The 26,320-nt window shown below is 47.9% G+C and overlaps 1 long non-coding RNA gene across 3 annotated transcripts; it reads right to left on the minus strand.

Annotated features, from left to right (window-relative positions):
• Positions 1-8,891: 8,891 nt before the first annotated feature.
• LOC143823571 (uncharacterized) lies at positions 8,892-25,133 on the minus strand. 3 transcript variants are annotated; one of them, XR_013226509.1, is made up of 5 exons: positions 25,010-25,130; positions 17,694-17,776; positions 16,867-16,993; positions 14,339-14,411; positions 8,892-10,212 (listed from the first exon to the last, which is right to left on the minus strand). It is a non-coding gene; the product is annotated as an uncharacterized LOC143823571 (long non-coding RNA). The 3 variants fall into 3 exon arrangements; XR_013226508.1 differs by lacking the exon at positions 17,694-17,776; XR_013226507.1 differs by lacking the exons at positions 16,867-16,993; positions 17,694-17,776 and having other exon boundaries at positions 25,010-25,133.
• Between the last annotated feature and the right edge of the window lie 1,187 nt (positions 25,134-26,320).

Here is a 26,320-nt window from a genome sequence, read left to right on the forward strand (position 1 = left end):
AAGACTTTCATAAGCTTCTAGCTCTAGCTTCCGATCTTGTGCGCAGAGAGACACACAGTTCCATCTGCTTCCACCCAGGGGAGGATTTTTTACCCCCTGGTTGAAAAAAGAATTTAATATATGATTTGGGAATGGAGCCTGGAGAGGACAGGGACCTCAGTGAGGTACCATAGAGTCTGCACACCAAAACATCCATTTTCTTCTGTCTCAGTTGGACAGAGTCTGTAGTCTGAATATAGCTGTAAGAGATCAGCTGTCACTCTGAGTGCCCTCCAGGCCCTACCTGGAGTTTGGCAAGTCTAGTTCCTGAGCAGAAGGGACCTCTCCCTTCCTCCCCCTTCCCCAAGCTGGAGTTCTGCCGCCCCAACAACAGCTTTAGTGTCAGGCCATGATCCAGCAAGTAAGAAAGCAGGATACTGCAGGCCTCTCAGGCAAACTCCCCCCCCCCCCCCGTCCCTGCCAGCCCTCCCCCAAGATTCTCATCAGAAGGCATTAAGCAAATCAAGTCAACAAAATGCATGTTTGTATAATATGTGTGGAGGATAGAAATTTGATATATTTGGGGTGGTACAAAGCTCAGTCAGCCCTGCCAGTGTGCATTTCCCTTTGCAACTAAATGTAAACAACTCTTTTTAAAAAGGGGGCGGGGACAAGCCATGAATATGCACAGGAGAAAGCACAGTGAGAATGCCCCTGGGTCGTCAAGTCAAAGGCTTGGCAATTCAGCACTGTCACTATCCCCGAGTGAGCACTAGGGGTGGTAGTCTTGATTCCTTGGGTGCACCCTTGTCTTGTGCTGGGTTGCAGCAATAAGAGGTCCACCTCCTCCGCTCGAAAAAAGTTAGAATAGCATAGTCATAGCTGTGTGAAACGCTCCTGGAAAGGACAGGCTTCTGAAAAGTTATGGCAAAACTGCCCGAGCAAGGAAAGAGGACACAGGAGTGAATTTCACAAGATTTCACATATTTAATCCAATTTTAACTTTGATCAGTTGAGCAAGATTCCCTGGTCAGGTGGATGAATGAGCAACTGGATGGCCAACAGGGGAAGAAAGAGACAAAAATGGCAGGGGAAAGGGCCCCGCCCTCGTTCCTACCCCAACCACCCCTGCAAGGGTGGGGAGGGAAGGAGGAAGACAATTAGCTTCTGGCCCCATCCCAACAGAGGGGGGGAAGGAAAGGAGCAGGGTTTCTGCAGTTTTCACACGGCTTGTGCCCAATCACATTATTGGGGGCAGGGGCTACCAGCCTGGAGCTGTGCAAGTACCACCTACCCTGTGCATGGCTGCAGCTGCTGCCTTCCAGAAGACTCCTGATTCCAAGGGTGGTTTCTGCACCCACTGTTTGCAAGGCTTCTCTGGGGTCAAGATGACCTGTTAGAGCAGGGGTAGTCAAACTGCGGCCCTCCAGATGTCCATGGACTACAATTCCCAAGAGCCCCCTGCCAGCAAATGCTGGCAGGGGGCTCTTGGGAATTGTAGACCATGGACATCTGGAGGGCTGCAGCTTGACTACCCCTGTGTTAGAGGTTGACCCCCAGACCATCAACCCATGGGACTTCCACTGGCAGCCTTATTGGGTGCCAAAGAGTGGCCAGTTCTGGTGTTGTTTTTGAAGGAACTGTTTCTGTATTCCAGGAGCAGCAATTCCAGTTTGGTCCAGTGTTGCCCCAATGCTCAAAAGAAGCATGAAAGACCAACCTCACCCTCAAATCTTGAGTATTAGCATGTACCTTATGCCATAGTGAGCCAGGATGTATTTCAGACATTAGCCACGATTAAGGGATTGCCTTACATAGTAGTTAGTGTGATTTTCTTTTGGGCTGCCAGTCTGAGTTTGGTAACTGGCATGTGGGTTGGGAGTGGGGATATGGTGGGGGCCAGTTTTGCTGGAAAGATGATGTCATTTTTGATCAGAAACACATAATTGATGGTGAGTAGTGTTATTGTAATTAATTTGGGGGAAATTAGCTTAAAGGAGACATTGCAAGAGGGGGTAACTGGGATTCTCCACCAATGTTTGCAGGGATTTTTCCCTTAGGAAACTTTCAAAGTAAGCAGTTGATGTGAAACTAGAAAGTTTCTTTATTATTAAGAGGAAATAAAAAGGTACAAGACAAAACACACGCACACAAAGCTAGCTAAGAGAATTAGGGAGAAGAGGGGAGAGAGAATTTCAAGGAAAGCAATATTACCAGTCGTGACATAAACAGGTCCTTGGAGACAGCAGCAAAACAAACAGCATTTCACAGAAGAAGAGGGGAAATCCTGATGCAAGTGGGGGTGTATACATGGCACCAAGAACACACACACAGTTATGGTGCAGCCTGTTGTATTTTATAGGGCAAAATGCTACCTAAGGCAATGTTGATGTATTTGCCCCAAACACAATAACTTGATGGGCTGTCTGGAGGTGGTCAATGACTTTGGGAGATATGGTATGAGTTTTTCCAGAGAAGGACAACAGCTGTGATTGCTTTTTCCAAAATTATAGTTGCTAATGGTTTTTGATGACCCTCTGAGAACTGGCTGAGAAAGCTATCAAGAAAGGTGTTAAATATTGCCTAATTAGAGTAGATCGGTTCAGTAGAAGCGACTGGAAACTGATGAGATTAGTTGCTAGTTCTTAGAAAACCTATTGACCTAAAGTATGCATCTCCCTGGGGTGGGGAAGAGGTTAGCAGATCAGCCACTCTTTCCCTTTCCACAGGTTCTAAACTACATTGTCCAGACTTGTCCTTGGCTGTCATTCATTTTAGTGTCTTTGGTCAGGCAGTGTGTTGTTTTTAGTATTTTAAAATCATATTAGACAAAGGGTGTTTATGGTTTTTCTGTCTATAAACTGCCCCTCAATGAGAGAAAAGGTCTAAGAATAACTGGAAACCATAGAGTTTCTGGCAAATCCTAGAGCTACCAGTTGTCACTTCCAGGTTTTCCCCAGGTGATATCACGCTAATGATGCTGCTATGTTTCCCCCCCTATTCCCCCCCCCCACACACAAACACACTTCTGCTTGGAATGGCAGTAGACAATGAGAGCTCAAGACAAGGGATCCGTTGCAAACTGAGTGTGCATCCAAGAAAATATTCCCCCCAGAATCTTTCACCATGCACAGAAGTTCCAAGGCATATCAACATGGAAAGGGTTCTCTGAAAGGACACAGTTCAAAACCCACCGCCTTAACCAGCAGTTCCTTTAAACCCATACTACCCGAGAGCAGCAAGCAGGCTTCCCAACCTCTTGCAAATTCAAAGCAAAAGCATGGCCGAGTGGTTCCTGGCAGGGAGGCCTTTTGCAATGCTGGTTTGCACACTCTGTCTGGCCCGCTAACGTTTGATTGGGGAGTAATAAAATTCTATTGCTGGGCAATGAGCAACTTCTAGGAGATCACTTAAGCTTTGCCTGAGGCAGCCTTTGCATATTCAATAGGATGGCTCTCAATGATGGGATTGCATCGCTGGCTTGTCTCCCCCTTTGTGCCCCCCCCACACACACAGACGTCCCTGTTTGGCTGGCAAACACAAGAATGCTTTCTGAGCTGGACCTGCCTTCTTTGTCTCCACAGGACGGGAGCCCACCGTGCATGTTGCTGAATCGTCTTCATATGCTCTGAGCCTGACTGAATAATCTCCAGGTATTCAGCACAGGGCAGCCTCGGGATACCCTGAGGCTGGTCAGCTGCCTAAAGACCATCAGGCTTTCTCAACAGGGGTTTCATGAGACCAGGGGCGGGGGTTCCTGGACAGCCCTGGGAGGGTTTTTCCAATTGGGTGGAAATAAATTAATGTTTATATATTTTTTAAAAATGTTGCAAAAGTATATCATTATATGAGATAAATCATGATGTCGCCCCCCCCCCTCAATAGCCAATGATGGGCCTGGAGTGGGTGGAAAGGGGAGGGGGCCCAGGTCCTAAAAGTCAAGATATCTGTGACCAGGAGAATTCCTGCCTCAATTGAGCAAGGTAGCTGCCCCATTTGCCTTTGAACTGTGGCAGATGCCTGACCCAGCCCTGTTCCCGTCCCAGTAGTGTAGGCCGCCAGACCGTTTCTGTCACTAGGAAAACAGGGGTGACAAAGTGTGATGTCACATCCGGTGGGAGTGTCTGAGTGGTGTCACTTCCGGTGACATGTGACTTCCGTGGGCGTGGCAGGGAAATGTGGCCTGCTGACATCACTTTGCATGAACAGGGCAACACATATGTTTTCCTGCATCGGTACACATTGATCAAAACCCCAAGTTTTTGAGGGTACTCATTCTCACATATCAAAGCTGGGAAACAAGCAGGTTGGCCCATATGCGTAACTTGGTGATTGGTGACTGCATGTATTATTGAGAACAGCCCACATAGCTCCGTGCCCCCTCACCTGTACTAGAACAGGGGTAGTCAAACTGCGGCCCTCCAGATGTCCATGGACTACAATTCCCAGGAGCCCCTGCCAGCATTCGCTGGCAGGGGCTCCTGGGAATTGTAGTCCATGGACATCTGGAGGGCTGCAGTTTGACTACCCCTGTACTAGAATCACCAAAATTATACTGGCCAAACGTTACTTCCCTCAGTGTTTTGTTCATGTCATAAATAAAAGATTTCTTGTTTGACTAACTCTGTGAGCTGCATGACTGAGGGAAAGAACCACACACGTCTGCAGTTTACTATCTCACTCTACGGACCTATATTTTAAAACATGAGTTACTGAACCAGTGTTAGAGGCCCAACCCCAATAGCTCAGTGTGAGAGGCAGCTGTTTATTAAAGAGGCCTGAACTACCCAGTCTGCGGAGGCCTGTGGGAACAAAAGGGAGGCACCAAGGTTAAGGTGACCAGATTTTAACATTGGTAAAGTGAGACACCATTGACCGGGAGGGGTTCTCAATTAAAAAATTGGTCTATATGGAGTAACAAAAAGTTTCATAGAACGCATAGAACACAAAAATAGTAAAGGTAAAGGTATCCCCTCTGCAAGCACTGAGTCATGTCTGACCCTTGGGGTGACGCCCTCCAGCGTTTTCATGGCAGACTCAATACGGGGTGGTTTGCCAGTGCCTTCCCCAGTCATTACCGTTTACCCCCCAGCAAGCTGGGTACTCATTTTACTGACCTCGGAAGGATGGAAGGCTGAGTCAACCTTGAGCCAGCTGCTGGGATTGAACTCCCAGCCTCATGGGCAAAGCTTTCAGATGGCTGCCTTACCACTCTGCGCCACAAGAGGCTCATACAAAAATAGTATTCTAATATATATATATATATATTTAATTTATCATAAGTACAATTTGCCAGATGCCCCCAGATGTCCCTCCAAAAGTGGGACAATCTGGTCACCTTAGCCAAGGTAAAAGATGGTCACGACGCTCTGTAGATTTTAAAAGAGACAAAACCTACATATAACCCATCACTCAAATAAGGGAGTATGCAGAGGGTGGTAGGTACTCTGTGTGAGTGAATGTGGGGCGGCACACAAAGTCATTGTGTCTCCTCGGAGCGTCATCATCCCTGATAATTGTAACAACAACATCGGCATCATCATCATCAAAATAGCCACCTGGAGCAGAGAATGCCATACCTGTGTGTGCTAGGGTTGCCAAATTCCAGGAGATGGCTGGAGACCTCCTGTTGTTACAATTGCTCTCCAGGTGCCAGGGATCAGTTCACCTGGAGGAAACAGTCACTTGGGAAGATGGACTCTATGATATTATACCCCCTGGAAGCCCCTCCCCTCTTGGAAACCCACTCTCCTGTAGCGTCACCCCCAAAATCTCCAGGCATTTCCCAACCCAGAAATGGCAACCCTGGCCTGTACCTGACTGTTCTGCTCAGCAAAGGCAGAAGCCATCATCCAGCCCTTGAAGCCTAACTCCAACGTAAGTGGCTCTCATTTAAGTGGCTCTGGAGGAAGGCTTCCAACTTTTCTGAGCAGAAGGATGGATGCAAACCTCAGTGACGTCACTTGGTCCAAGTGGAGGATGAGGGATTACCATTTATCAGGGACTCCTCTGTGATCTGGTTCCATCTTCTGCCTCGTCTGGCCTTGTCAGAACTACAGAATTCTTCATATAGGATACTGCTGCATATTTCATAGGAAAACTTGGAAACGGGTAACATATTCCATTCTAGCAATGTCTGCAGGAACGGTGCTCCCACGACGAGAAGACGGTGGAGCGATTCGGAATAATTTCCCCAAAATGTACAGAGTATGCCTCTTCTCCTCCCCACATGCAAAAGTTCCCTGCCAATATGCGGCAGCTCATTCGGGACAGGCAGCGTGCAAACAGGAGAGGGAGAAAAATATGATCACTTGTGCAAGCTGCTCAGATGCCATAAATTGTTTAGAAATGTTTGCATTAAAATATCTCCATTTTATCTACTGTTTTGCCAGCCTTCAACAAGAGACATGTCATTTGCATTACATTTTATTCCTCAAGCGTCTGCCTTAATTTATGCCCTTGGCAGATTTTCCAAAGGAGACAGTTTGCACGCGAGCGTCTTAGAAGCATTCTCTGAAAACCTTCTCCGGATTCTGTTTCCTACAGCCCGTCCCCCTTAACTGCGCCTGTCTCTCCATTTTCCCCTTTAAAGTCAATTTCCCTTAATTATTAGCCAGACAATGTGGCACAGAACAGTAAACTTAGAAACCAGTGGCTCATTATGAATGAAAATAGCCTTCTCCGGGATTCATTTGTATGTTCTGTTGCTGGAGGACCCGAGCAATTTGAGGTGAGGCTTTGATTCTTTGTTGTCTTAAACTAAATCAGCAATCCTAACTGACAGTCTGTCTTCATTTCCCCTCCCATTTCAATCTCTAGAATTCGCATTATGTCCCTCACCTGTGATGGCTGGATGGAGATGAATAGGGTGGTGGTTCCATATTCTGAGAGCAGAGAAACATGTGACTGACATTCTCCTGTCACTATGGCTGGGGCCACTTTGTGCCGGGTCCAGCCGCCTGCTGCCACCAACTCTCCATGGCCTGAACCAGTCTGTCCTCTCTAAGGGCCTTAGCTAAGTTCTGTTCCTGTTATCCTGCTTAAGATCGCTGAAATTGTGTTATTTAGATTACTGTTGTTGTATTTGTTATGTATTAATTCGTTCCATGTATCCCGCCCATGCTGTATGTAAACCGCCCTGAGCCATATGGAAGGGCGGTATAGAAATCAAATAAATAAATATTAATAAACAAACAATATGTTGTGTATGAGCTGGTAGGTGCATCCATTTTGTAAGCAAAGCAACACCTTTGCAGTCAATGAGTGAAGAAGGGTGCAATTCTTTTTAGGATTGCGCTGGACAAGTTGGATCCAGATGGCGCTGTCTACTCAAGCGAGGCACTAAGTCAACAGAACACAGAATTTCTGCCTCCCCCTCCTAGTGCAGCCCACTGATCTCCTCAAAATGCCACTCCTGGAAGAGACAGGACACTCAGAAATAGCATGAATGGCTAATGGGGGGGGGGGGAGATGTCTTCAGCTGGAAGAGAAATTAAGTGGAAATTACCCCACCCCTTCCTTTAAGAGAACATTTGTTCTAGATCCATCCCCAAATGTGGTATGGATATGTCATATCACCTCTGCCCTGATCACACAGTCAATGTAGCATGGTGTGATGGTTAACAGTGACCTCTGGGTCATTTGGATGAAGAGTTTCATTTTTCAGCTAAAGAGGACAGCCTGAGCACCTTTGTACAGACAGTATTTTACTTCCAAATACGACAAAACTCTTTCAAGAATTCCTTCCCACCCACCCCCCACCCCCCACCCCCAAAGCAATCACTGGTTCACTGCCTGTTAGGTGTTTTAGGGCAGGGGTAGTCAAACCTGTGGTCCTCCAGATGTTCATGGACTACAATTCCCATGAGCCCCTGCCAGCATTTGCTGGCAGGGGCTCGTGGGAATTGTAGTCCATGAACATCTGGAGGACCACAGGTTTGACTACCCCTGTTTTGGGAGAGGGGGGAACAATCCTCCATTTATCGTGGGATTTTCTTGTTGAGATTCCAGGCAGATTCCAGAATTCTAAAACAACACACTAAAGATCAGCCCGATACGTTCAAGAAGCGATGCCATAAAACTGGATTACATAAAGAACAATGAGATAAAAACAATAGAGGGCATCCGATAAAACAATGCAATGCAAGAAGGGCACTGCCTTTAAAAAAAAAGCACAGCTAAAGCTGCAATCATTTTTCCTTTACAAAACGCACGCTCCTGCACAATTCCTAGACCCCTTCAGCGGGAAGAAAAGAATCCAGGATGCTCCATGGCCTCCCCAAGCAGGCCGTTCCTTGGGCAGCTGTTTCCCCTTTGCAGCACCATGTGGACCACATCATGAGAAGCAGTCCCGCAGATCCGAGGACAGGAATGGCCTTAAAAGGAATGCAATGGAACAACAACAGAAGGGGCATAATACGCATCCTTCACCTGGCTCCCCATTAGTGAAACAGTACCAGCTGGAAATGTCCAAGCTGACATGGTGGCCAACTCCCTAGAGAGGACATTACAAGAGTCATGGCCTTGAGGTGACCGCAGAATGGATTGATGTGGCCCAGGGATAGTCAAACTGCGGCCCTCCAGATGTCCATGGACTACAATTCCCAGGAGCCCCTGCCAGCACATGCTGGCAGGGGCTTCTGGGAATTGTAGTCCATGGACATCTGGAGGGCCGCAGTTTGACTACCCCTGATGTGGCCCAATTGGCCGGGTCAAGGTAAGGAGCCAGGCTCCGGTTAAGTGAAGACACAAGAGGATGTTTTCCACAGTTGTGTGTTGCTTCTCCAGCAATAATGCTGGGTCTAGACCAGGGGTAGTCAAACTGCGTCCCTCCAGATGTCCATGGACTACAATTCCCAGAAGCCCCTGCTAGCGAATGCTGGCAGGGGCTTCTGGGAATTGTAGTCCATGGACATCTGGAGGGACGCAGTTTGACTACCCCTGGTCTAGACTCTTGACAGAGTCAGCAAGGGGCAGCTGGGTCCCATAAGACGTGGGAAGCACAATTACTTGCAAGACCCCAATAAGTGATGGCTCCATCTTGTCAGGATTCAGGTTGGACATGACCACCCTTGGCCAGCTGACCACAGCAAGCAAGCACTGCCTGAGGACCCAAACAATCACTGGTTCACTGCCTGTTAGGTGTTTTAGGGCAGGGGTAGTCAGCCAGAAGAAGACAGAGAGCTGGGTGTCATCAGTGTGATGGTGCTTAGCTCCACAAGGACAACTGGCCTCATCCGAGAGCCGGCATGGTGTCATGGCGGTTGGGGCAGCGGGACAGATCCCTTAGGAGGGGGAGACAGGCCTGTGTGCCTCCCATCCCCTAGTGCAGCTCCCTTAGGTGGTTCTTTCGAGTCATGATGTGGCATGTCAGGCTCAGGGGCATTCAGCAGCACTCACCCATAGGTTAACCCCGATTCTTGGCACTCCACAGTTTTGCTCCCCAGTGGGCAGGGTGGGGAATTTGGCCTCATTGGGTGGCAGGAAGGTCTCTCAGTGCCAGGAACTGTCCCCATGCGATGGCTGCCTGGGCTGGGAGAGAGGAGGCAAGGGTTGCTTCTGGGCTGCACAGCTAGGCATTTGGAAGGGGGTTGCAGGCAGCTGTTCTAATGGTCAGCTTCTCATGTCCGCAGGTGGACCGGCCCACTAAACGTGGGAGCTTGAGGCAGGCTCTGACACAGGTGGATACTTCAGAGCCTGGCAGCAGTTTTAAAAAAGAACCCCCAGGAGCACCCAGCATGATTTCTTCTCAGCATTCACACAGAAACATGCCGACCATCGGTAATATTGAATGGCATATTTTCAGCTCTGCAGGCAGGTTTTTCTTATACCGGCTATTTGCTGTGGAGTGACCCAGTGGCTCTGAATTTTGATGCTGTTTGGCTCCACATTACCGAAGGTCGCTGACCCCTGCCCTGTATCTTCCACACGACTAGCAATGGCGGGGGAAATCCAGCAGAAAAGCAAAGATCCCGATTCACACCAGGCACTGAATTCTGCCTTGGGCAAAACAATAAAAATGGATTTCCTGGACGTAGAATTTGAATACTTCTAATTCCCATCCGCCACAAGCGTCATTGTACTCATGCAGTTAGATTAATGGGAATGTTTTGGCGGCTCATCAGTGTCCTGAAACAACTGCTCCTAAATCTCTGCTCTCGATGCCTCAGTCAACCACTGACTGTTTCACTCAGCAGTTCTGAATCGCCAGTTATTTTACTCAGGAGGATGCATCTGGGGCAGGAGAGAGAAGAAGAAGAAGAAGAGTTGGTTCTTATATGCCGCTTTTCCCTACCCGAAGGAGGCTCAAAGCAGCTTACAGTCGCCTTCCCTTTCCTCTCCCCACAACAGACACCCTGTGGGGTGGGTGAGGCTGAGAGAACCCTGATATTCCTGCTCGGTCAGAACAGTTTTATCAGTGCCGTGGCGAGCCCAAGGTCACCCAGCTGGCTGCATGTGGGGGAGTGCAGAATTGAACCCAGCATGCCAGATTAGGAGTCCGCACTCCTAACCATTACACCGAACTGGAGAGCACAGATCCTCCCCTTTGAGGCACCCGATAAGCTCAGAATTTCAGATTCCCTTGGCCAGTGGGGGTTCTCTGTGTTTTCCAAGACTGCATGACTACAGGGAGTTCAGTCATCGGGGCAGTGTTACGTTCACACATAACAGAATATACATCTGGGTTTTGGAATCCACCCCATGTGACAAGGCAGATGTGAGTTGTGGTTTCTCCTCAAATTAAGAGGAAGAAGAGAGAGCTGGTTTTGGACACCCTCCTTTTCACTCCGTGAAGGAGTCCCAAAGTGCCTTACCAACACCTTAACCCTTTCTCTGCCCACAACAGACGCCCTGTGAGGGAGGTGGGACTGGGGGAGAGCTCTGACAGAACTGCTCTGCAAGAACAGCTCTAAGAGAATGGTTACAAGCCCAAGGTCACCCAAGCTGGCTGCATGTGGAGGAGGAATGGGGAATCAAACCCAGGTCTCCAGTTTAGAGGCCACCATTCTTAACCACTACGGCTTTGCCACGTGCGGATGACCCAATTGAGACCGGAACTCCGTTGGGCCAGCTTCGGCCTTCACACGTGCTGACCTGAAACAAGCCTGAGGGGGGCTCTAGTTGGTCTGTTTATTTACTTTATGACTCACATTTCTCCTCACCGAGGCCCCAGAGTGGCTTACGACATTCTCCCTTTTTCTCCTCACTACAACCCTGCGAGGTAGAGATGAGGCAGAAAGTGTGCGAGGGGTCCGAGCTCATTTGGCAAGCTTCCAGGCAGGTTCGAACCTTGAAATCTACCAGATCCTAGTCCACCCCCTACACCAGGGGTCCCCAAGAGGATACCCATGGGCACAATGGCACCCTTTCTTGGTCCCCACCCCAACCATTTTCAGAAAGTGGATGGTGCCTGGTGGGGATGATGGGCCATTGGAGGGTTGATTAGCCACTCAGATTATTTTTTTAGGTATGACTTTGGCAGCCGCTGCCAGCCCATCACCAGCATCTTCACCATGTGACTGAAGAATAACTCCGCCTTCTGCAGCAGCCATTTTGTGGCTGCAGCCAACAGACTATGTCAGGATCCCAATGGTGGCCTGGAAAAGGCTGGGGACCCCTGGCATTACACCAAGCTGCTTTTGTGACAAAAGACATGGGTTCCTAGGGGACCAGCCAGAGCTCCCTTGGCCCTGGGTCCTGAACTCTACATTCTCTGACCAGGAGAAGTCCTGCAAGGCAGCAGCCCCATCCGTCTCTGAGCCATAGGTCAGGTCAGGAGGACGGCAGCCAGCTCTGGCTTTGTTCATATACCTATTTCAGACGTTTAGCGTTTCCTTTTTCTGAATGACGCTCATGAATAAGTGGATGTACCCATGACAACAAACTGGAAACAGGCTTGGATGGAGTTATCCTTTGGGGGGGGGGGGGGAGAGAGAGAGAAAGAAGGAGGAGAATAATAGCTCAGAGCAGCAACACAATGGAAAGGCCTTTCAGGTGTGGGATGACAAAGCATCTGGGGCTCCAGCATAAAGGATAACCTTGCTGGATCTCTCTGCATAGGCCGCTCAACTTAAGTGCCTTTCCATTTGCCCTATAAATAAATCATTCCGCCTCACAGGACTCTCATCCAATAAGAGCCCCGTCCTCCTACTGAGCCAGGTTTCGGGGGGGGGGGGGCGTTGGGGGGAGAGAAGCACAATTGATGGTTGTGGTGGGCAATTGTATGACAGATCCAGCAACTCCAGCTGAGGGATTTCTGCAGCCCAGAAGAAGAGTTGGTTTTTACACCCCTCTTTTCATTACCTGAAGGAGTCCCAAAGTGGCTTACAATCTCCTTCCTCTTCCCACAACAGACACCAGGTGAGATAGGTGACGCTGAGAGTGCACTGACAGAACTGCTCTGTGAGAACAGCTCTAACAAAATTGGGACTCCCCTCAAGGTCGCCCAGCTGGCTGCACGTGGAGAAGTGGGGAATCAAACCTGCCTCGCCAGACTAGAAGCTCTTCACCACCACACCAAGCTGGTTCTGAGCCTGGGACTTGCAGTCTGCATCTTCAGGAGGGACTCCAATCTTCAGGTGGGCTTTGAGGAGCCCCCAGAATTAGAACTCATCTCCCAGCAACAGAGATCAGTTTCCCTGGAGAAAATGGCAGCTTTGGAGGGTGGACGCCATAGCATTCTACTCCACTGAGGTTCCTCCCTGCCCGAAATCCTGCTCTACCCCCAGAGTCTCCAGGTATTTCCTGACCCAGAGCTGGCAGCTCTTCTCTTCAGGATTGGGAGGGAAGTAGGCCCACCTCCCTCCTTCATGTGACCCAATTGTTTGTTTTTAAATAGTTCTCCTCCTTCCCTCTCCATTTTGCGCATCGGCAACAGCGAGAAGTCTTGTCATCTGCCTCTATCACATCCTATTTCTGCATCCCTCCCTGCCCGCCTGGCTGAACAGAAAAACCTTCCCCCTTTTCTTTCCTTCAGGTAGGCTTCTTATTGCAGAGGGAGGATATAACCTAAATCTCTCATTCTACCCTCCTTACAATGCATGCAAGTCTACTAGTTGCGAGTCGAGTTGGTGATAAGCAGGGTGACAGCTCACATAAACAAGGCCAGTCCTCTAACAGACTCAGATGGCCCTCTTAGAATAAATGGGTGTTTCTGTACATAGCATTTCTGCTTGCTACCAATCCTATTTGGTGGGTAGGTAGTTTAACTATTGTGTTTGGACAATGGCCCTGTCAGGTACAGATCTGTAAAATGCACTCTGGTTGCAAAACTAATGCTGAAACGTGACTTTTGATGCAATGATCAGTCAGAGGCTCTCCCCCATCCCAGATTCCTCAAGAACCTCAGCAAGGAAGGGGATCCAGTTTTTCAGATTTGGTCTGAACATTCAGGGCTGAAACCACTCTGGCCCCTGTGCCCATTTCTGGGTCACATCAAATAAACAGAAGACTCGGCCTCCCAAACCTGAAGCTACAGTTTCATACTTAATCAACCAGTTTCTGAGTTGAGGGAAATTCAGATGGATTTGTCTGCAAAAGTGGTAGCAAATCTGCCAATGTGCTCAAGATGACTCAGCTACCCATTGCCCAGAATAGATCTTCTAGATGGCACTTTGCAAATGTGGAGGAGAAGGAGGGAGAAGAGAAAGAGGAAGAAGGATTTCCCCTCATTGCATATTGAGGAGGGCCCATGCCTTGGTAGCAGAACATCTGTTTTACATGCAGATGATCCATAAATCCAGTCCTTGGCATCTCTGGATAGATGGGAAAGACCTTTATCCAAGGCCCTGGAAAGCTGCTGCCAACCATTGACCTTCATAGGCCAAGAGTCTTGCTAGTTCGAAAGCAGCTTCCTGTGTGTGTGATCAACAAATGGAAGACCACCTCTCCACTACTTCTTTCCCATGATGGACATTAATGAAGGCCTATTCACTCTTGTTTTCCAGTAATGAAGGAAGTTTTCCCTACCAATTCTCTTCCCTAATCATAGCACCATTCAACTGACATTGCAGAGCTGACAACATGAAGGGCATGTGAAGAATGCCTACAGAAGACGCTTTCCTATTTACATGAGATGAAATACAATGATGCACAAGCCAATTACACGAGGCATGCATATATATCCTGTCTTACCCTTTGATCGTTGTTAAAATCTGAAGTCAACATTCCACGTTTCTAGCTTGCATTCTGTCATATCTCTGCGGCTTTTGTTAAAGTCATGAAAGAGCCTTACAGCGTTTATGAAAGAGGGAAGCTTGGGATGGACACCAACAATAGGTGTTTACAACACCTTACTACTACCGTCGCTGTTGCTTGGTTTTTAATCCTTCTAAAAATGGAGACACACAAAAATGCATACCTGTCTGATATGTTGCTGGATGAGGGTCCCACTGCCAAAGATTCAGCTGCCTCCTCTGCCTCTCTTCACCTCACTGCAATCACAGAATAACCCCTGTGTTTGGTTTCTATGATAAAACTAGATTTAAAGCCCATTTCACATGGAAATGAAATGGGCGCTAGATGGCCTGGGAGAAAGCCCACCCCCCACCCGAGGCTCTCTCGAGCCTTCTCCCAGCCGGCGGAGCAGCCTCGCCGAGTCTACAACGAGGTGAGGCCGCTCCGCCAGCTGGGAGAAGGTGGTGCGGCCCACCCCTCACCCGTGGCTGTCTGGAGCAGACAGGCAGATTCCCTGGGCGGGTGAAGCAGCCAATGGGCAGCCGCGCTTTGCGCGGCTCCCCATTGGCTGCTTGGGGCAGGATGGACACTTGGAGGGGCCAATCAGGAGCCACTTTGCGGCTCCTGATTGGCCCCTCCGAGTTTTTATCACAGACAGGGCTCGCCCTAACTCCTCCCACACAGCCCTTACTCCTTTATTCAGTCCACGGCGCTCCGCGCCACAGGGCTGTTTAAAGATAATTTCCCTAGCTGAACCAGCCTCCCACTCCCCATTTGTTATATTCCATTCTTCCCTCTCAGTAGTTAAAATGTTCACGAACATTCCATAGCTTCACGCTGGTCAGCCAATCTTAGCTAGACCCTCACTGACAAGTGGTGGATGACTCCCAGCAAATGAAAAACACCAGTGGTTGCATTGCTTGTGCATGGGTCTGCTGTGAGACGATCATCTTGTCTATGGACTTCCAAGTTGTTGTATGGACATATAAGTGCCATCAAATCATCACTAGCTTATGGTGACCTCAGTGTGGGACTTTCAAGGCAAGTGAGAAGCAGGCATGGCTGGGCATTGCCTTCCTCTGCAAAGTTTTCCTTGATGGTCTCCCATCCAAGTTCTGACCCTGTTTAGCTTCTGGGATCTATACCAGGGGTAGCCAAACTGCAGTTTTCCAGATGCTCATGGACTACAGTTCCCATGAGCCCCTGCCAGCTGGCCACCACTGAGCTAGACCATGCCACCTTCCCCCTCTCAAGTTGCTAGAGGGGATTTTTAAGGAGCAGTTTCCTGACCCTCTTCTTTTGATTCTACACAAGTTGATCAGTAACAAGAACTTTGGTCTTACAAAGTACTCACTCACAAAGCCAATTGTCACCCAGTTTCTAATCTGCTGTTATTGGGCAAGATGAGAGACTGGCTGTGGAAAAACCCAGGTCCTCCTGGGTGACCCATCTGCTCTGGACCCTTTGCAGTTTGATCTCAGGCCAAGCTAGGGAATTAAGAGGGTCCTGGTGGCTTTAGTAAATAACCTCCACTTGGATGTAGATGCTTTACTCTTACTCAGTTTATCATCATAAACTGGGAATCATGCCATCTTGTTGAGAGGCTTGGAAACAGAAGTAGCCATCAAGGGACATGCTTTGGAGTGGTTTCAATAACTCCTCATGGCTCAAACTCAGAAGGTTGACGTTGGAGACCAGCTGTCATTAGTGTGGGATTTGTGCCACAGGGTTCCTCCTGTTTCAGATCCCACATTAGAAGGTCTCTATATGAATTGCTCAGGAGAGATACTTCCTTCCTTTGTAGCTGGGTATCATCAATATGCTGATGGCACCCAGCTCTCCACTTCCTCATCCAAATCCCCTGGTAATGCAGTAGAAGACTTGAGCCCCTGCCTGCCTGCTGAGATTCATTAGCTATGAGTGAACACATTGGAACTGAATCCTCAGGTGACAATGCTGGTTGGAACAATTGAGGTCCTGAAAGACATTGTGCTTCCCACATTTCATGGGTTCCAGTTCACTCTGCCTAACTCTACTAAAAGCCATGAGGTCATTCTGGATCCAACACTAGTGCTGGAGAAGCAAGTTAGTTCATCAGCAAGAACTCTCTACTAACCTGGGAAATAGCTGCCTGGATCCATGCCATGGTGACCTTGCAACTAGACTACTGTAATGCACTTGACATGGGTCTGCCCTTGGTGTCAACTCACAAGTGCGGTTTGGTACAGTGGTATTAGTGGCTCGGTGGTGTATGTATATTACACTCATTCTGCAGTCACTTCATTGGCTACTTCTCAGTTACAAGGTTAAATCCAAGTTACTGGTTACCAGCATTAAAACCACATTGCAACATGGACCCACCTTGGGGTAGTGGTTAAGAGTGTGAACTTATAATCTGGTGAGTTGGGTTTGATTCCACGCTCCCCCACATGCAGCCAGCTGGGTGACCTTGGGCTCGCCACAGCCCTGATAAAGCTGTTCTAACCGAACAGTAATATCAGTGTTCTCTCAGCCTCACCTCCCACACTGGGTGTCTGTTATGGGAAGAGGAAGGGGAAGGCGATTGTAAGCCACTTTGAGACTCCTTTGGGTAGAGAAAAGCAGCAGATAAGAACCAATTCTTCTTCTGAAAACCACTACACCAACCTGGCTCTCATTGTCTTCTTGAAAAACCCATTGTTTGCATAGTTGGGGATATATTGTCGCTGATACCTTTTTCTTGTGCATTGTTCTCCTGTCTTTGCAGTCAAGTACTGCTGCATTGTTTCGTATCTGATGCTGTCTGATTACACCGTTTGTATTGTGTGATTCACGGTGGGTCTCCGCAAGAAAAGTGGGCCTTAAATAAATAAACAGATAGATAAATCTTTCCCAACAGTAATTTTGCCTTGGGAAATTATCATTATACATTATACATGGTTGAGATGTATAACTAACACACATTGGGTGTAGCAGTGTTGGTGTTTATTTATTTCTCAAAACACCCCTTGCGTGTCTCGGAGGATTCAAGCCAGCCAAAAAAAAGTACCCCCCAAACCTGGACTTCAGTAAAAAAAACTACAACCCAGAAGTCCCACAAGACCAACAAGCCAGTGACCCTAAAGAGCTGGAGTGGTGTGCTGATTAAGAGTGACAGACTCAAAGCTGGAGAATTGGGTTGATTTCCCCATTCTTCTACATGAAACCTACTAGGTAACCTTGGGCCAGGCACAGTTCCCTCAGAATGCTCTCTGCCCTACCTCCCTCACAAGGGGCCTGTTGTGGGGAGAGGAAGGGAAGGTAACTGCAATCCACTTTGAGGCCCCTTAAGGTGAAGTAGGGTCTTCTTCTGAAAACCTCTCCCAGTCCTGTACAATTCTCTACCAGCCTTCCCTGTCAGCAATTATCATAGAACCCAAGTTTTTAAAATTCCTGTTTATTTAAAATATATGTCTTTCCCTTGTGGGGTAGGCTAGACTGTGAGTGTGAGACTGGCCCAAAGTCATCCAGCTAGCTTCCACAGTAGGAGGGGATTTGTCTGTTGGAGTCCAGATCCCCACCATTGGTGTTTCCTGGTGTGTCCACTTCCTTCTTCCCCAAAGGATTTTTTTCTCCAAAGTTGAAGGCCAGGCCTAGATTTTCTCTACCACAGAGGAGCAGAAGGCATTTCAGAAAGGCACAAATTGCATTATTATTATTATTATTATTATTATTATTGAATTTATTTCCCGCCACTCCCTTGCGGCTCGTGGCGGGTTACAACAATATAAACCCCATAAAATACATTAAAAACCAATTAACATGTCAATATTAATGACTACCTGGCAAGAGCGGCTAATCAACTACCCATTCCCCTTAGCAAGTGGAGAGGGGATACTGATGGTACTCATGTCTAATCCCAATCCTCAGGTCCCGGGGGGGCGTAGGTGTTAAGCCTGGTCTCAACCGTAAACCTGGCGGAAGAGCTCCGTCTTGCAGGCCCTGCGGAACGATGGAAGGTCCCGCAGGGCTCGCAGTTCTCCCGGGAGCTCATTCCACCAGGCAGGGGCCAGGACCGAGAAGGCCCTGGCCCTGGTCGAGGCCAGGCGTGCTTCCCTAGGGCCGGGGACGACCAATAGATTTTCTCCCGCAGAACGTAAAGCTCTCTGTGTTTGCCCTATTGGAAGCAGCTGCCTCCTCCTATGAGGTGTTGACCTCCAACTCTCTGACCCCAAAACCACCACAAGTTCAACAAGGAGGCCCTTCAGCTGGAGGGATGTGGCTGGGGCACAGGTTCTTAAAGGGTCATAGTCCTTCAGGTACGACAACATCAAGAAGCACTTAAGAACAAGCCCTTCATATTGGACCTGGAACCAACCAGGCAACCAGTTTCAGAGCAGGCATATCCGTTGCCTGTAAAACTTTACAATATGGATATACAGGGCAAAAGAAGGCAGAACTAAAGAACTGAAACCATAGACCAAAAAAAATATATATGATGGGATATTTTTTTAAAAAGAAAAGAAATAGGGAACATGTGCTCATCCCTGCTCCTTCCCCAAAGGCTAGTTCACAACCCATATATGGGTTATTTCATGCTCAGTCAACTCTGTAGCAAAAGCATTTTCACTTTTGTGCGCGAGCCAAGACAGGTTTCAATTAAGGAGGAAGTCTTTTGATTGCTGTTTTTATATGGCTTTCAGCTACAGTGCATGACATAATCATCACTAAAGATAGGATCAATCTCAGGAAAATGATGGCTTGTGGGAGAGCGTGCAATTTAATGAGGATAACCTCTTTTTTTAAAAAAGGCATTTAAGCTGCCATGTCATTCCACTCAGCCATTCCGGGGTTCATTTTTTTCATTTGCTGAATAAACATACAGCATCCTCTATGCACTTCTAAGCACCAATTCCATTAGCACATGAAGTGCAACAGGAAACACTTCACAGAAGAGGTGGGTGCTACTCCAGCCTGAGGGGTGCTGGGCAAAGACTGGGGGAGCCAACCTGCAGTAGCAAAATCAGTGGCAGACAGCATAGGATGCAGCATCAACAAAGAACAGAGGGGAACGTAGACCTTGGACAGCTCCTGGAGAGAAAATGTAATAGAGTAAACCAGACAATGGACTGCACCTAAAGGCTGCAGGAGTTGCTCCAACAAAGCCCCGAAAGGCTAATGCTAACATTACAGAATACATGGGTGGGGTCTGGGGAAATGATACCAGTCAGATATGAGTTGTTTGTTCTCAATTTCCATTCATGTTTGATTCAAATCAGGCCCACAGCACACATCAAAAAGAGGCTGCCTGATTCAGGAAGTCTTCAGTCTAGCTCCAGTTCATTTCTGAATGTGAACATCTTAACAAATTGGGATTTCCATGTAGACAGAAGGTCAAATCATGATTAAAATGGTGGGTTCCTAGCCTGGTTTGTGGTGAAAAAGCAAACTCTTGTTACTTGAAGAGGGTGGCAGAGAAAAGTGCATGCGCCTGAAAATATACCAGGCCCCTGCTCCTCGCAAACTCTGGTTGTTTTACGATGTCTGAATAACACAGGGCTCTTGTTGGGTCCCATTCTTCTCAATGTGCCATTGTGGTGTAGTGCACTGGTCCCCAACCTTTTTATCACCGGGGGCCGGTCAACACTTGACAATTCTACTGAAGCCCAGGGAGGGTAGTCTTTTGCTGAGGGACGTCGCCGCCTGAGCCCCTGCTCCGCTTGCTTTCCCACCAGCACCCCTGCCGCCAGCAACAGCTGCACAGTGCCATGCCAAGGGGGAGCCCCAGCCATGGCGGCCACTGGAGAACACCTAAGGTGAGCCAGCAGCAGAGTGGCAGGGCAGCCCCCGAGGCAGCAGCCGGGGAGGAGGACAGGGAGGAGCCGCAGCCCGGTACTGACTGATCCACAGACCAGTACTGGTTTCCGGACCGGGGGTTGGGGACCACTGGTGTAGTGGACAGAACACTAGACTCGGATCTGGGAGACCCAGGTTCAAATCCCCACACTGCCATGAAAACTTGTGGGTTACCCTAGGCCAGTCATACACTCTCAGCCAAAAGAAAGAAAGAAAGAAAGAAAGAAAGAAAGAAAACCAAAGTCTGAAAGAGCCTCTCCACTGGCTCCTAATCTGGCACAGTCACTTCAGAAATGATCTTAATAAGGGTTTCAAGAAACCAGTAACACGTGGCTAGCGGTCCAACATTTCCCCCCCCCCCGTTGCTACAGTAACCCCAGGGTCCCACGGGAGAAAGGGAGACGGCAGAAGAAAATCATTCTTGAAAGCTTCGTCTATAAATGAGTCCCACCTTGGTAGCAGTGAAATGTTAAATATTAAATTTTATTTTACATTTTAAAATAAATGAGACTGTATTGCTTGAATATATAAATTTGCTATTAAATCCGTGCAGAAAATAGAACTCTGGCGCTGTTATGAATGGTTATGAGAAAGTGGACAGAGAAATTCTTCTCCATCTCTTACAATAATAGACTGGGGATCACAAATGGAATTGATTGGCAGTGGATTCGGGACAGAGAAAATGAAGTATTTCTTCAATCAACACAGGTTTCAGTTACTGCATTTGCTGCCATCAAGGAGGGCGAGAGCCAGCCACTGGCTACAAGGGCTTTAAAGGGGAATTGATAACATTCATGGGTGATAAGACCACCAGCTACCAACAGCTGAATGCCCTTTGTGGTCAGAGACAGTCTCCCTCTGAGGGTCAGTTTGGAAAGCCACAGTCGTCCCCCCCCCATCTATGTTATGCACCCCAGCCTTTATTGGCTGCCAATGTGACTGGGAGGGGTGATTATCCAATAGTATTTGAGGTTAGTCACTATCCCCAGGCATATTCTAGTGCAGGGGTTGTCAAACTGTGGCCCTCCAGATGTCCATGGACTACAATTCCCATGAGCCCCTGCCAGCGAATGCTGGCAGGGGCTCATGGGAACTGTAGTCCATGGACATCTGGAGGGCTGCAGTTTGATGACCCCTGTTCTAGTGTATCTCAGGGCAGTCAAATGGCGCAGAAAGAGGGGTGCTGATTAATTTCGGTGGCTGAAATTAGTGTGTTTTGTAACTCTCACAGCTTATTTTCAGTCTAGGCTCTATACCAGGGATATGCATATGTCAGGCATGCACATAAATACATCTGTTTGTAAACAACAGCCATTTACTTTAAAAATAGAATTGCTTGCGACGGTGGGGGGGGGAGAACACCCCGATTACAAATAAAGTTCATGCTTGTAGGGATATTTGCATAGCTCGGCTGGGTTTTGATTCTCTCTCTCTCTCTCTCTCTCTCTGTAGCTCAGGTTGCAAAAGAAGAATCAGAAGCTATAAGTGGCTAAGCTTTGGAGACACCTCTTACTAATACACAGGTGACAAAGGACAATTTGGTGCAGCCATTAGTCTATGCACTCTACTTCCTCTAAAAACACGTACATACACTCACAACCTCAACAGGGACACATTCATTCCACAAAACATGTAAACAGCTTTAAGGGTGATCAAGTTGACCCACCTCTGTTTTGTGCATAGGACAGCCTTCCCTGTGTCTTCCCAACTGTTCGACAAGGAATTCCCTACCCCATTTCTCTTGCCTTCAAAAAATTCAGAAGTGATAATAAGCGGGAGGGGGAAATTGCCTCTGTAGTGACTCTTTGGGGATGTTCTCTAGTCTCTATGGCCTTTCCCATGTATCAGGGAGAATTCCTAGAGCATCACTCAGGTGTGCTGTCATATCTTCCCTAAACCCCAGCCTCCCCAGGCACAGTCCCCCAAATCTCCTAGCATTTGCCTAAGCAGTTTTGGGAAATGCCTCCTCCCCATCTCATAAAAACTAAAATCTGCCTTGAGTTGCAACCAACTCATGATGACCCTATGATGACCTGCCTTGTGGGGGTTTCAAAGCAAGGGATGAGCAGGGACGGCTTGCCATTGTCTTCTTCTGCATAGCAACCTCAGTCTCCTTGCATGGTCTCCCATCCAAGTATGAATTCACTCCCAAACACTGTCGAGATCAGGTTAGGCTAGGCTATTGGGGCTACTGTCATCTTGTTTCAAATAATCTCTCTGCTGAGCTATGTGTCAAGGTGAAATGTCCCGGGTCACTCTCAGCACCATCCTAAACAGAGATACACCCTTCCAAGTCAATTGAAGTCAATGGGCTTTGAAAGATATAACTCTTCTTAGGATTACACAGCTCAGGCTTGGTACCCTTTTGTTCTGCTTGCACCTTCCTCCAAAATACTAGTTCTCCCCTGATGTGTGCATGCCGCTGGTTTGCTGCAAGATTGTTGGCGCCTTCATCTTTATTTACCCTCTCCTTTAACAGTATAATTTGGGGTGCATTTTTCATTGGCAAACACTCACTGGCAACCCCGCCACTGTATCCCCCGTGCGATTCTCATCCATCATCCCCGGCAAGACGGCTGCCGCCGCTTTTCATAGAACAGCAATTCCTTCTGCTGCTCCTCAGCTCTGAGATTGTAAAGTCTTCATTTATTTGCAATTGCCAACTATTAGTCCCAGATCACAATAATCAATCTCACACCTCCAGACTGGAAAGAGACAGAGACGGTAATCTGATCTCATCTGCAAATTTCTGCATGGAACTTCCCGAGCTACTGTTGGGATCATTTTTTAAAAACAGCCTATATGCACGCAGCAACAGAGAAATGCAGTTCAAAAGTTCACTGCTTTAGCCCACAAACACCTCTTTCTCCACTGGGAAACGAGCAGCTCCTGCACTTTCAAAGATGCGGAAACCATTTCAGGGTTGGCAGATGGTTCCTGGTTTGGTGAGGAACAGAAGTCTTATGTTCACAACCTTCCAGGGAGACTAAATGTACAAAGAGGGCACATCTCAGAGGGTGGACTGGATCCTCCGGAGTTAACTGCTAATTTCCACCAATTGCCTCTTCCTGATGCAGACCCCCTTCAAGCACCGAGTCATGTCTGACCCTTGGGGTGATGCCCTCCAGCGTTTTCATGGCAGACTCAATACGGGGTGGTTTGCCAGTGCCTTCCCCAGTCATTACCGTTTACCCCCCAGGAAGCTGGGTACTCATTTTACTGACCTTGGAAGGATGGAAGGCTGAGTCAACCTTGAGCCGGCTGCTGGGATCGAACTCCCAGCCTCATGGGCAGAGCTTTCAGACTGCATGTCTGCTGCCTTACCAATCTGCACCACAAGAGGCTCTATTTATTACATAAAGTGCACTAATTCAACATATTAAAATATAGTCATCATTTTAAAATATCACATTTCTAACTACACATGGACTAGACCAACACAGAACAGACCAGATGCGTTTGGACCCCAAGGGGTCTTCCTCAGTGGTCAAATTACATGCACTCATGTATAAAATCAACATCAAAAAGGCTTGCTGGGTGGCAAAGGAAAATCAGTTAAGTACTGCTCTAACTAGTCTTTCTAATGCAAAGGTATCTGATTTGGAGCCCACCTTCTAAAACAGGGGTAGTCAAACTGCGGCCCTCCAGATGTCCATGGACTACAATTCCCAGGAGCCCCTGCCAGCAAATGCTGGCAGGGGCTCCAGGGAATTGTAGTCCATGGACATCTGGTGGGCCGCAGTTTGACTACCCCTGTTCTAAAACATGCACTTCCAGAGGTCACTACTCTCTGCTTCCCACATGGGAATCTGGGACACTGGAGGGGATGATTTTTCTCAGGAAAACTGCCTTCAGAGCAAAAGTGGTTAAGCACCACCCTTCATGCCATCGCCCTGACAATTTATTTATTTATTACTACCGCCCTCCCCTGAGGCTCAGGGGGGTTTACATGGAACTGGAGAGAGAGAAAAACAGTGCAGATAACATGATAAATTGAACAATAGTGAAACAGTCATAACAGGAGAACAGTAACATGATGGAACAAACAAATTATGGCACCCAATCATGAAAGTCAGTCAAACCATCTGGAATTTGCTTTGGGGTCTATTGCCCCAAGGTTGCAGCCACACCAAGGAGCAAAAATGTATCCTTGTCATGATGCAAGGAGACGCTGCATGCCTGACCTCTCTTTCCCTCTAACTTCCCTGTCTCTACTGAGCTGCACAAGGAAAAGGGAGCAATCCCCTTAAAGGTCTTTCCCACAGGGTTAAGATTTGATTGGCAATGAGCTGCTACACACTATTTCAAAAGCAGAGCATAGCTCTGTCCTTTCCCCCAATGTTGCTAACCTGTAGCTGTGGCCTGGAGATGTTCCAGAATCTGATCCCCAAAGTATGAAAATCAGCTCGCATGGAGAAAAGCCCCTCTCTTCCCCCAAACCTGCCTTCTGCAGGCTGCACTCCCAAAATCTTCCAAAATGACCCAGCTTCCATCCTGCTCCCCACAGCTGCTCTACAGATTTCCCTTTGAGCTTGATAAAAGCCAGTTTACTCCACTTTCCAGGGGAAATCCCTGAGAACACCATGAGTCATGCTCTGAATTAGCCTGATGCTAGGCGGAGTTCCTCCTTACTGTGGCAACTTCCCACTTTTCATGAGAGGCCCTCGGTTGTTGATATCTCTGCGTGTTTTGCTGTCAAGCTGCTTCCAATTTATGGCAAGGTTCAGTATTAATGACCACCCCCCAAAAACTTTCTATCATTAACAGCCTTGCTCAGGTCTTGCAGGCTTCCTTGACTGCACCTCCTGTTGGGTCTTCCCCTTTTCCTGTGGCTGTCAACATTTCTTCCACGGTTGTTTTTGTTGAGCAGGGTCAGCCCTGGCTACTACTTGGCAGGGTGACCTCCAAGGAATACCAGGGTCATGACACAGGGGCAGGCAGTGGCTAATCAACTCAGAACTTCTCTTGTCTGGCAGCCAGACAGTGTTAGGATCTCCTGGTGATGTTACACACATGCCATACAAGAAATAAATAAATCTACCTGAGACTCAGAAATCCAGAGCAAGTGGTACGTCCTCATTTTCTTGGTTCTGCAGGCTACCATTAAATTGTCCAAACTACGTTGCTGCAGCAAAACCTTAGAAGTGAGCCATAGAAAATCACAACCCTCCCACCCCCCAAAACACCAGACCAGATATAGGTTTAGACCCATCAGAGTCAGGTGGTCTCTGAGGACCAATTAGAACCCTTCCTTGCTGGAACCTTCCAGAAAATTACCTCATCCCTCCAATTGGCCCCCTCCCATCCAGAAACACCAGGTTTCTCACATAACCAATTATCTCAGGCTAGATAGATGCTGTCCTTGAAGGCCATAAGTGTGTGTGTGGGGGGGCCTTTCAGAGCTCTCTCAGCCTCACCTGCTGTTGGGGGAAGAGGAAGGGAAGGCAATTGGAAGCCACTTTAAGACTCCTTCAGGTCATAAAAAGAGAGGAATGGAAAACCAGCTCTTCTTCATGCTTATGTGGCTTCCAGGTCTGTCACGTTAGTGGAAAGCCTCCAGATACCTGTCTTGGACCTCTGCTACCAATTGAGAGGGTGGTTGAGGAATAAGGAGTAAGAATCTGCCATCACATTGATGTGTGATGTCACTTCTAGGTTTACGCCTAGAAGTGATGTCACACTGTTGACGCACACACAAACACCAGTTTCCCAACTGTTGCTAGATGCTGACTGGCTACTCTACTCACAGGGGCATTCAGGCCAAAGGGAACTAGGTAGGGGGATGGCTTCCCTTTTTCTTAGAGTTCTTACTGTTTCTTTTTCCTTCCCTGGCTGGATCAGATTACAGTTGGCATCTCCTTGCCTTTATTTATTTGGAAAACATCGATCCCGTCTTTCTCCCCATGGGGACTTAAAAGGCCACTTAGCAAAAGTAGAAGCTACACTGCACAATTGGACACTTAAACAACAATCCACAGAACTGAATAAAATGTCATCTCCGCCAAAAGTGCCGTAAAACAGCGGGGATACGACAAACCGGTCTTCTACTCAGCAGGCTAGCCCACTGAGTTAAAAACAGCTTTATATTAAACTTATAGCATCTCCTGCAGAGTTCAGCTTTGCTCAGCTTCCTAAAAAGAGGGGGATCAGAGCATGTTAAGTGTATTCTGCAGTGATGGGGCACCCACCAAGAAGGCCAGGACTGGGCAGTGCACACAACAAACAAAGTCAAAAGACAAATGCGGAGAGGAACAACAGGAATTACCCAGGGCTGCCAACTTCCAGGTGGGAATCAAGATAACAAAATGGAAATATACACAAGTGGATGAATACAAGCGGTGTACATCTCAGA

This window comes from Paroedura picta, chromosome 14 (assembly GCF_049243985.1).
Source record: "Paroedura picta isolate Pp20150507F chromosome 14, Ppicta_v3.0, whole genome shotgun sequence".
NCBI classification, from domain to species: domain Eukaryota; kingdom Metazoa; phylum Chordata; class Lepidosauria; order Squamata; family Gekkonidae; genus Paroedura; species Paroedura picta.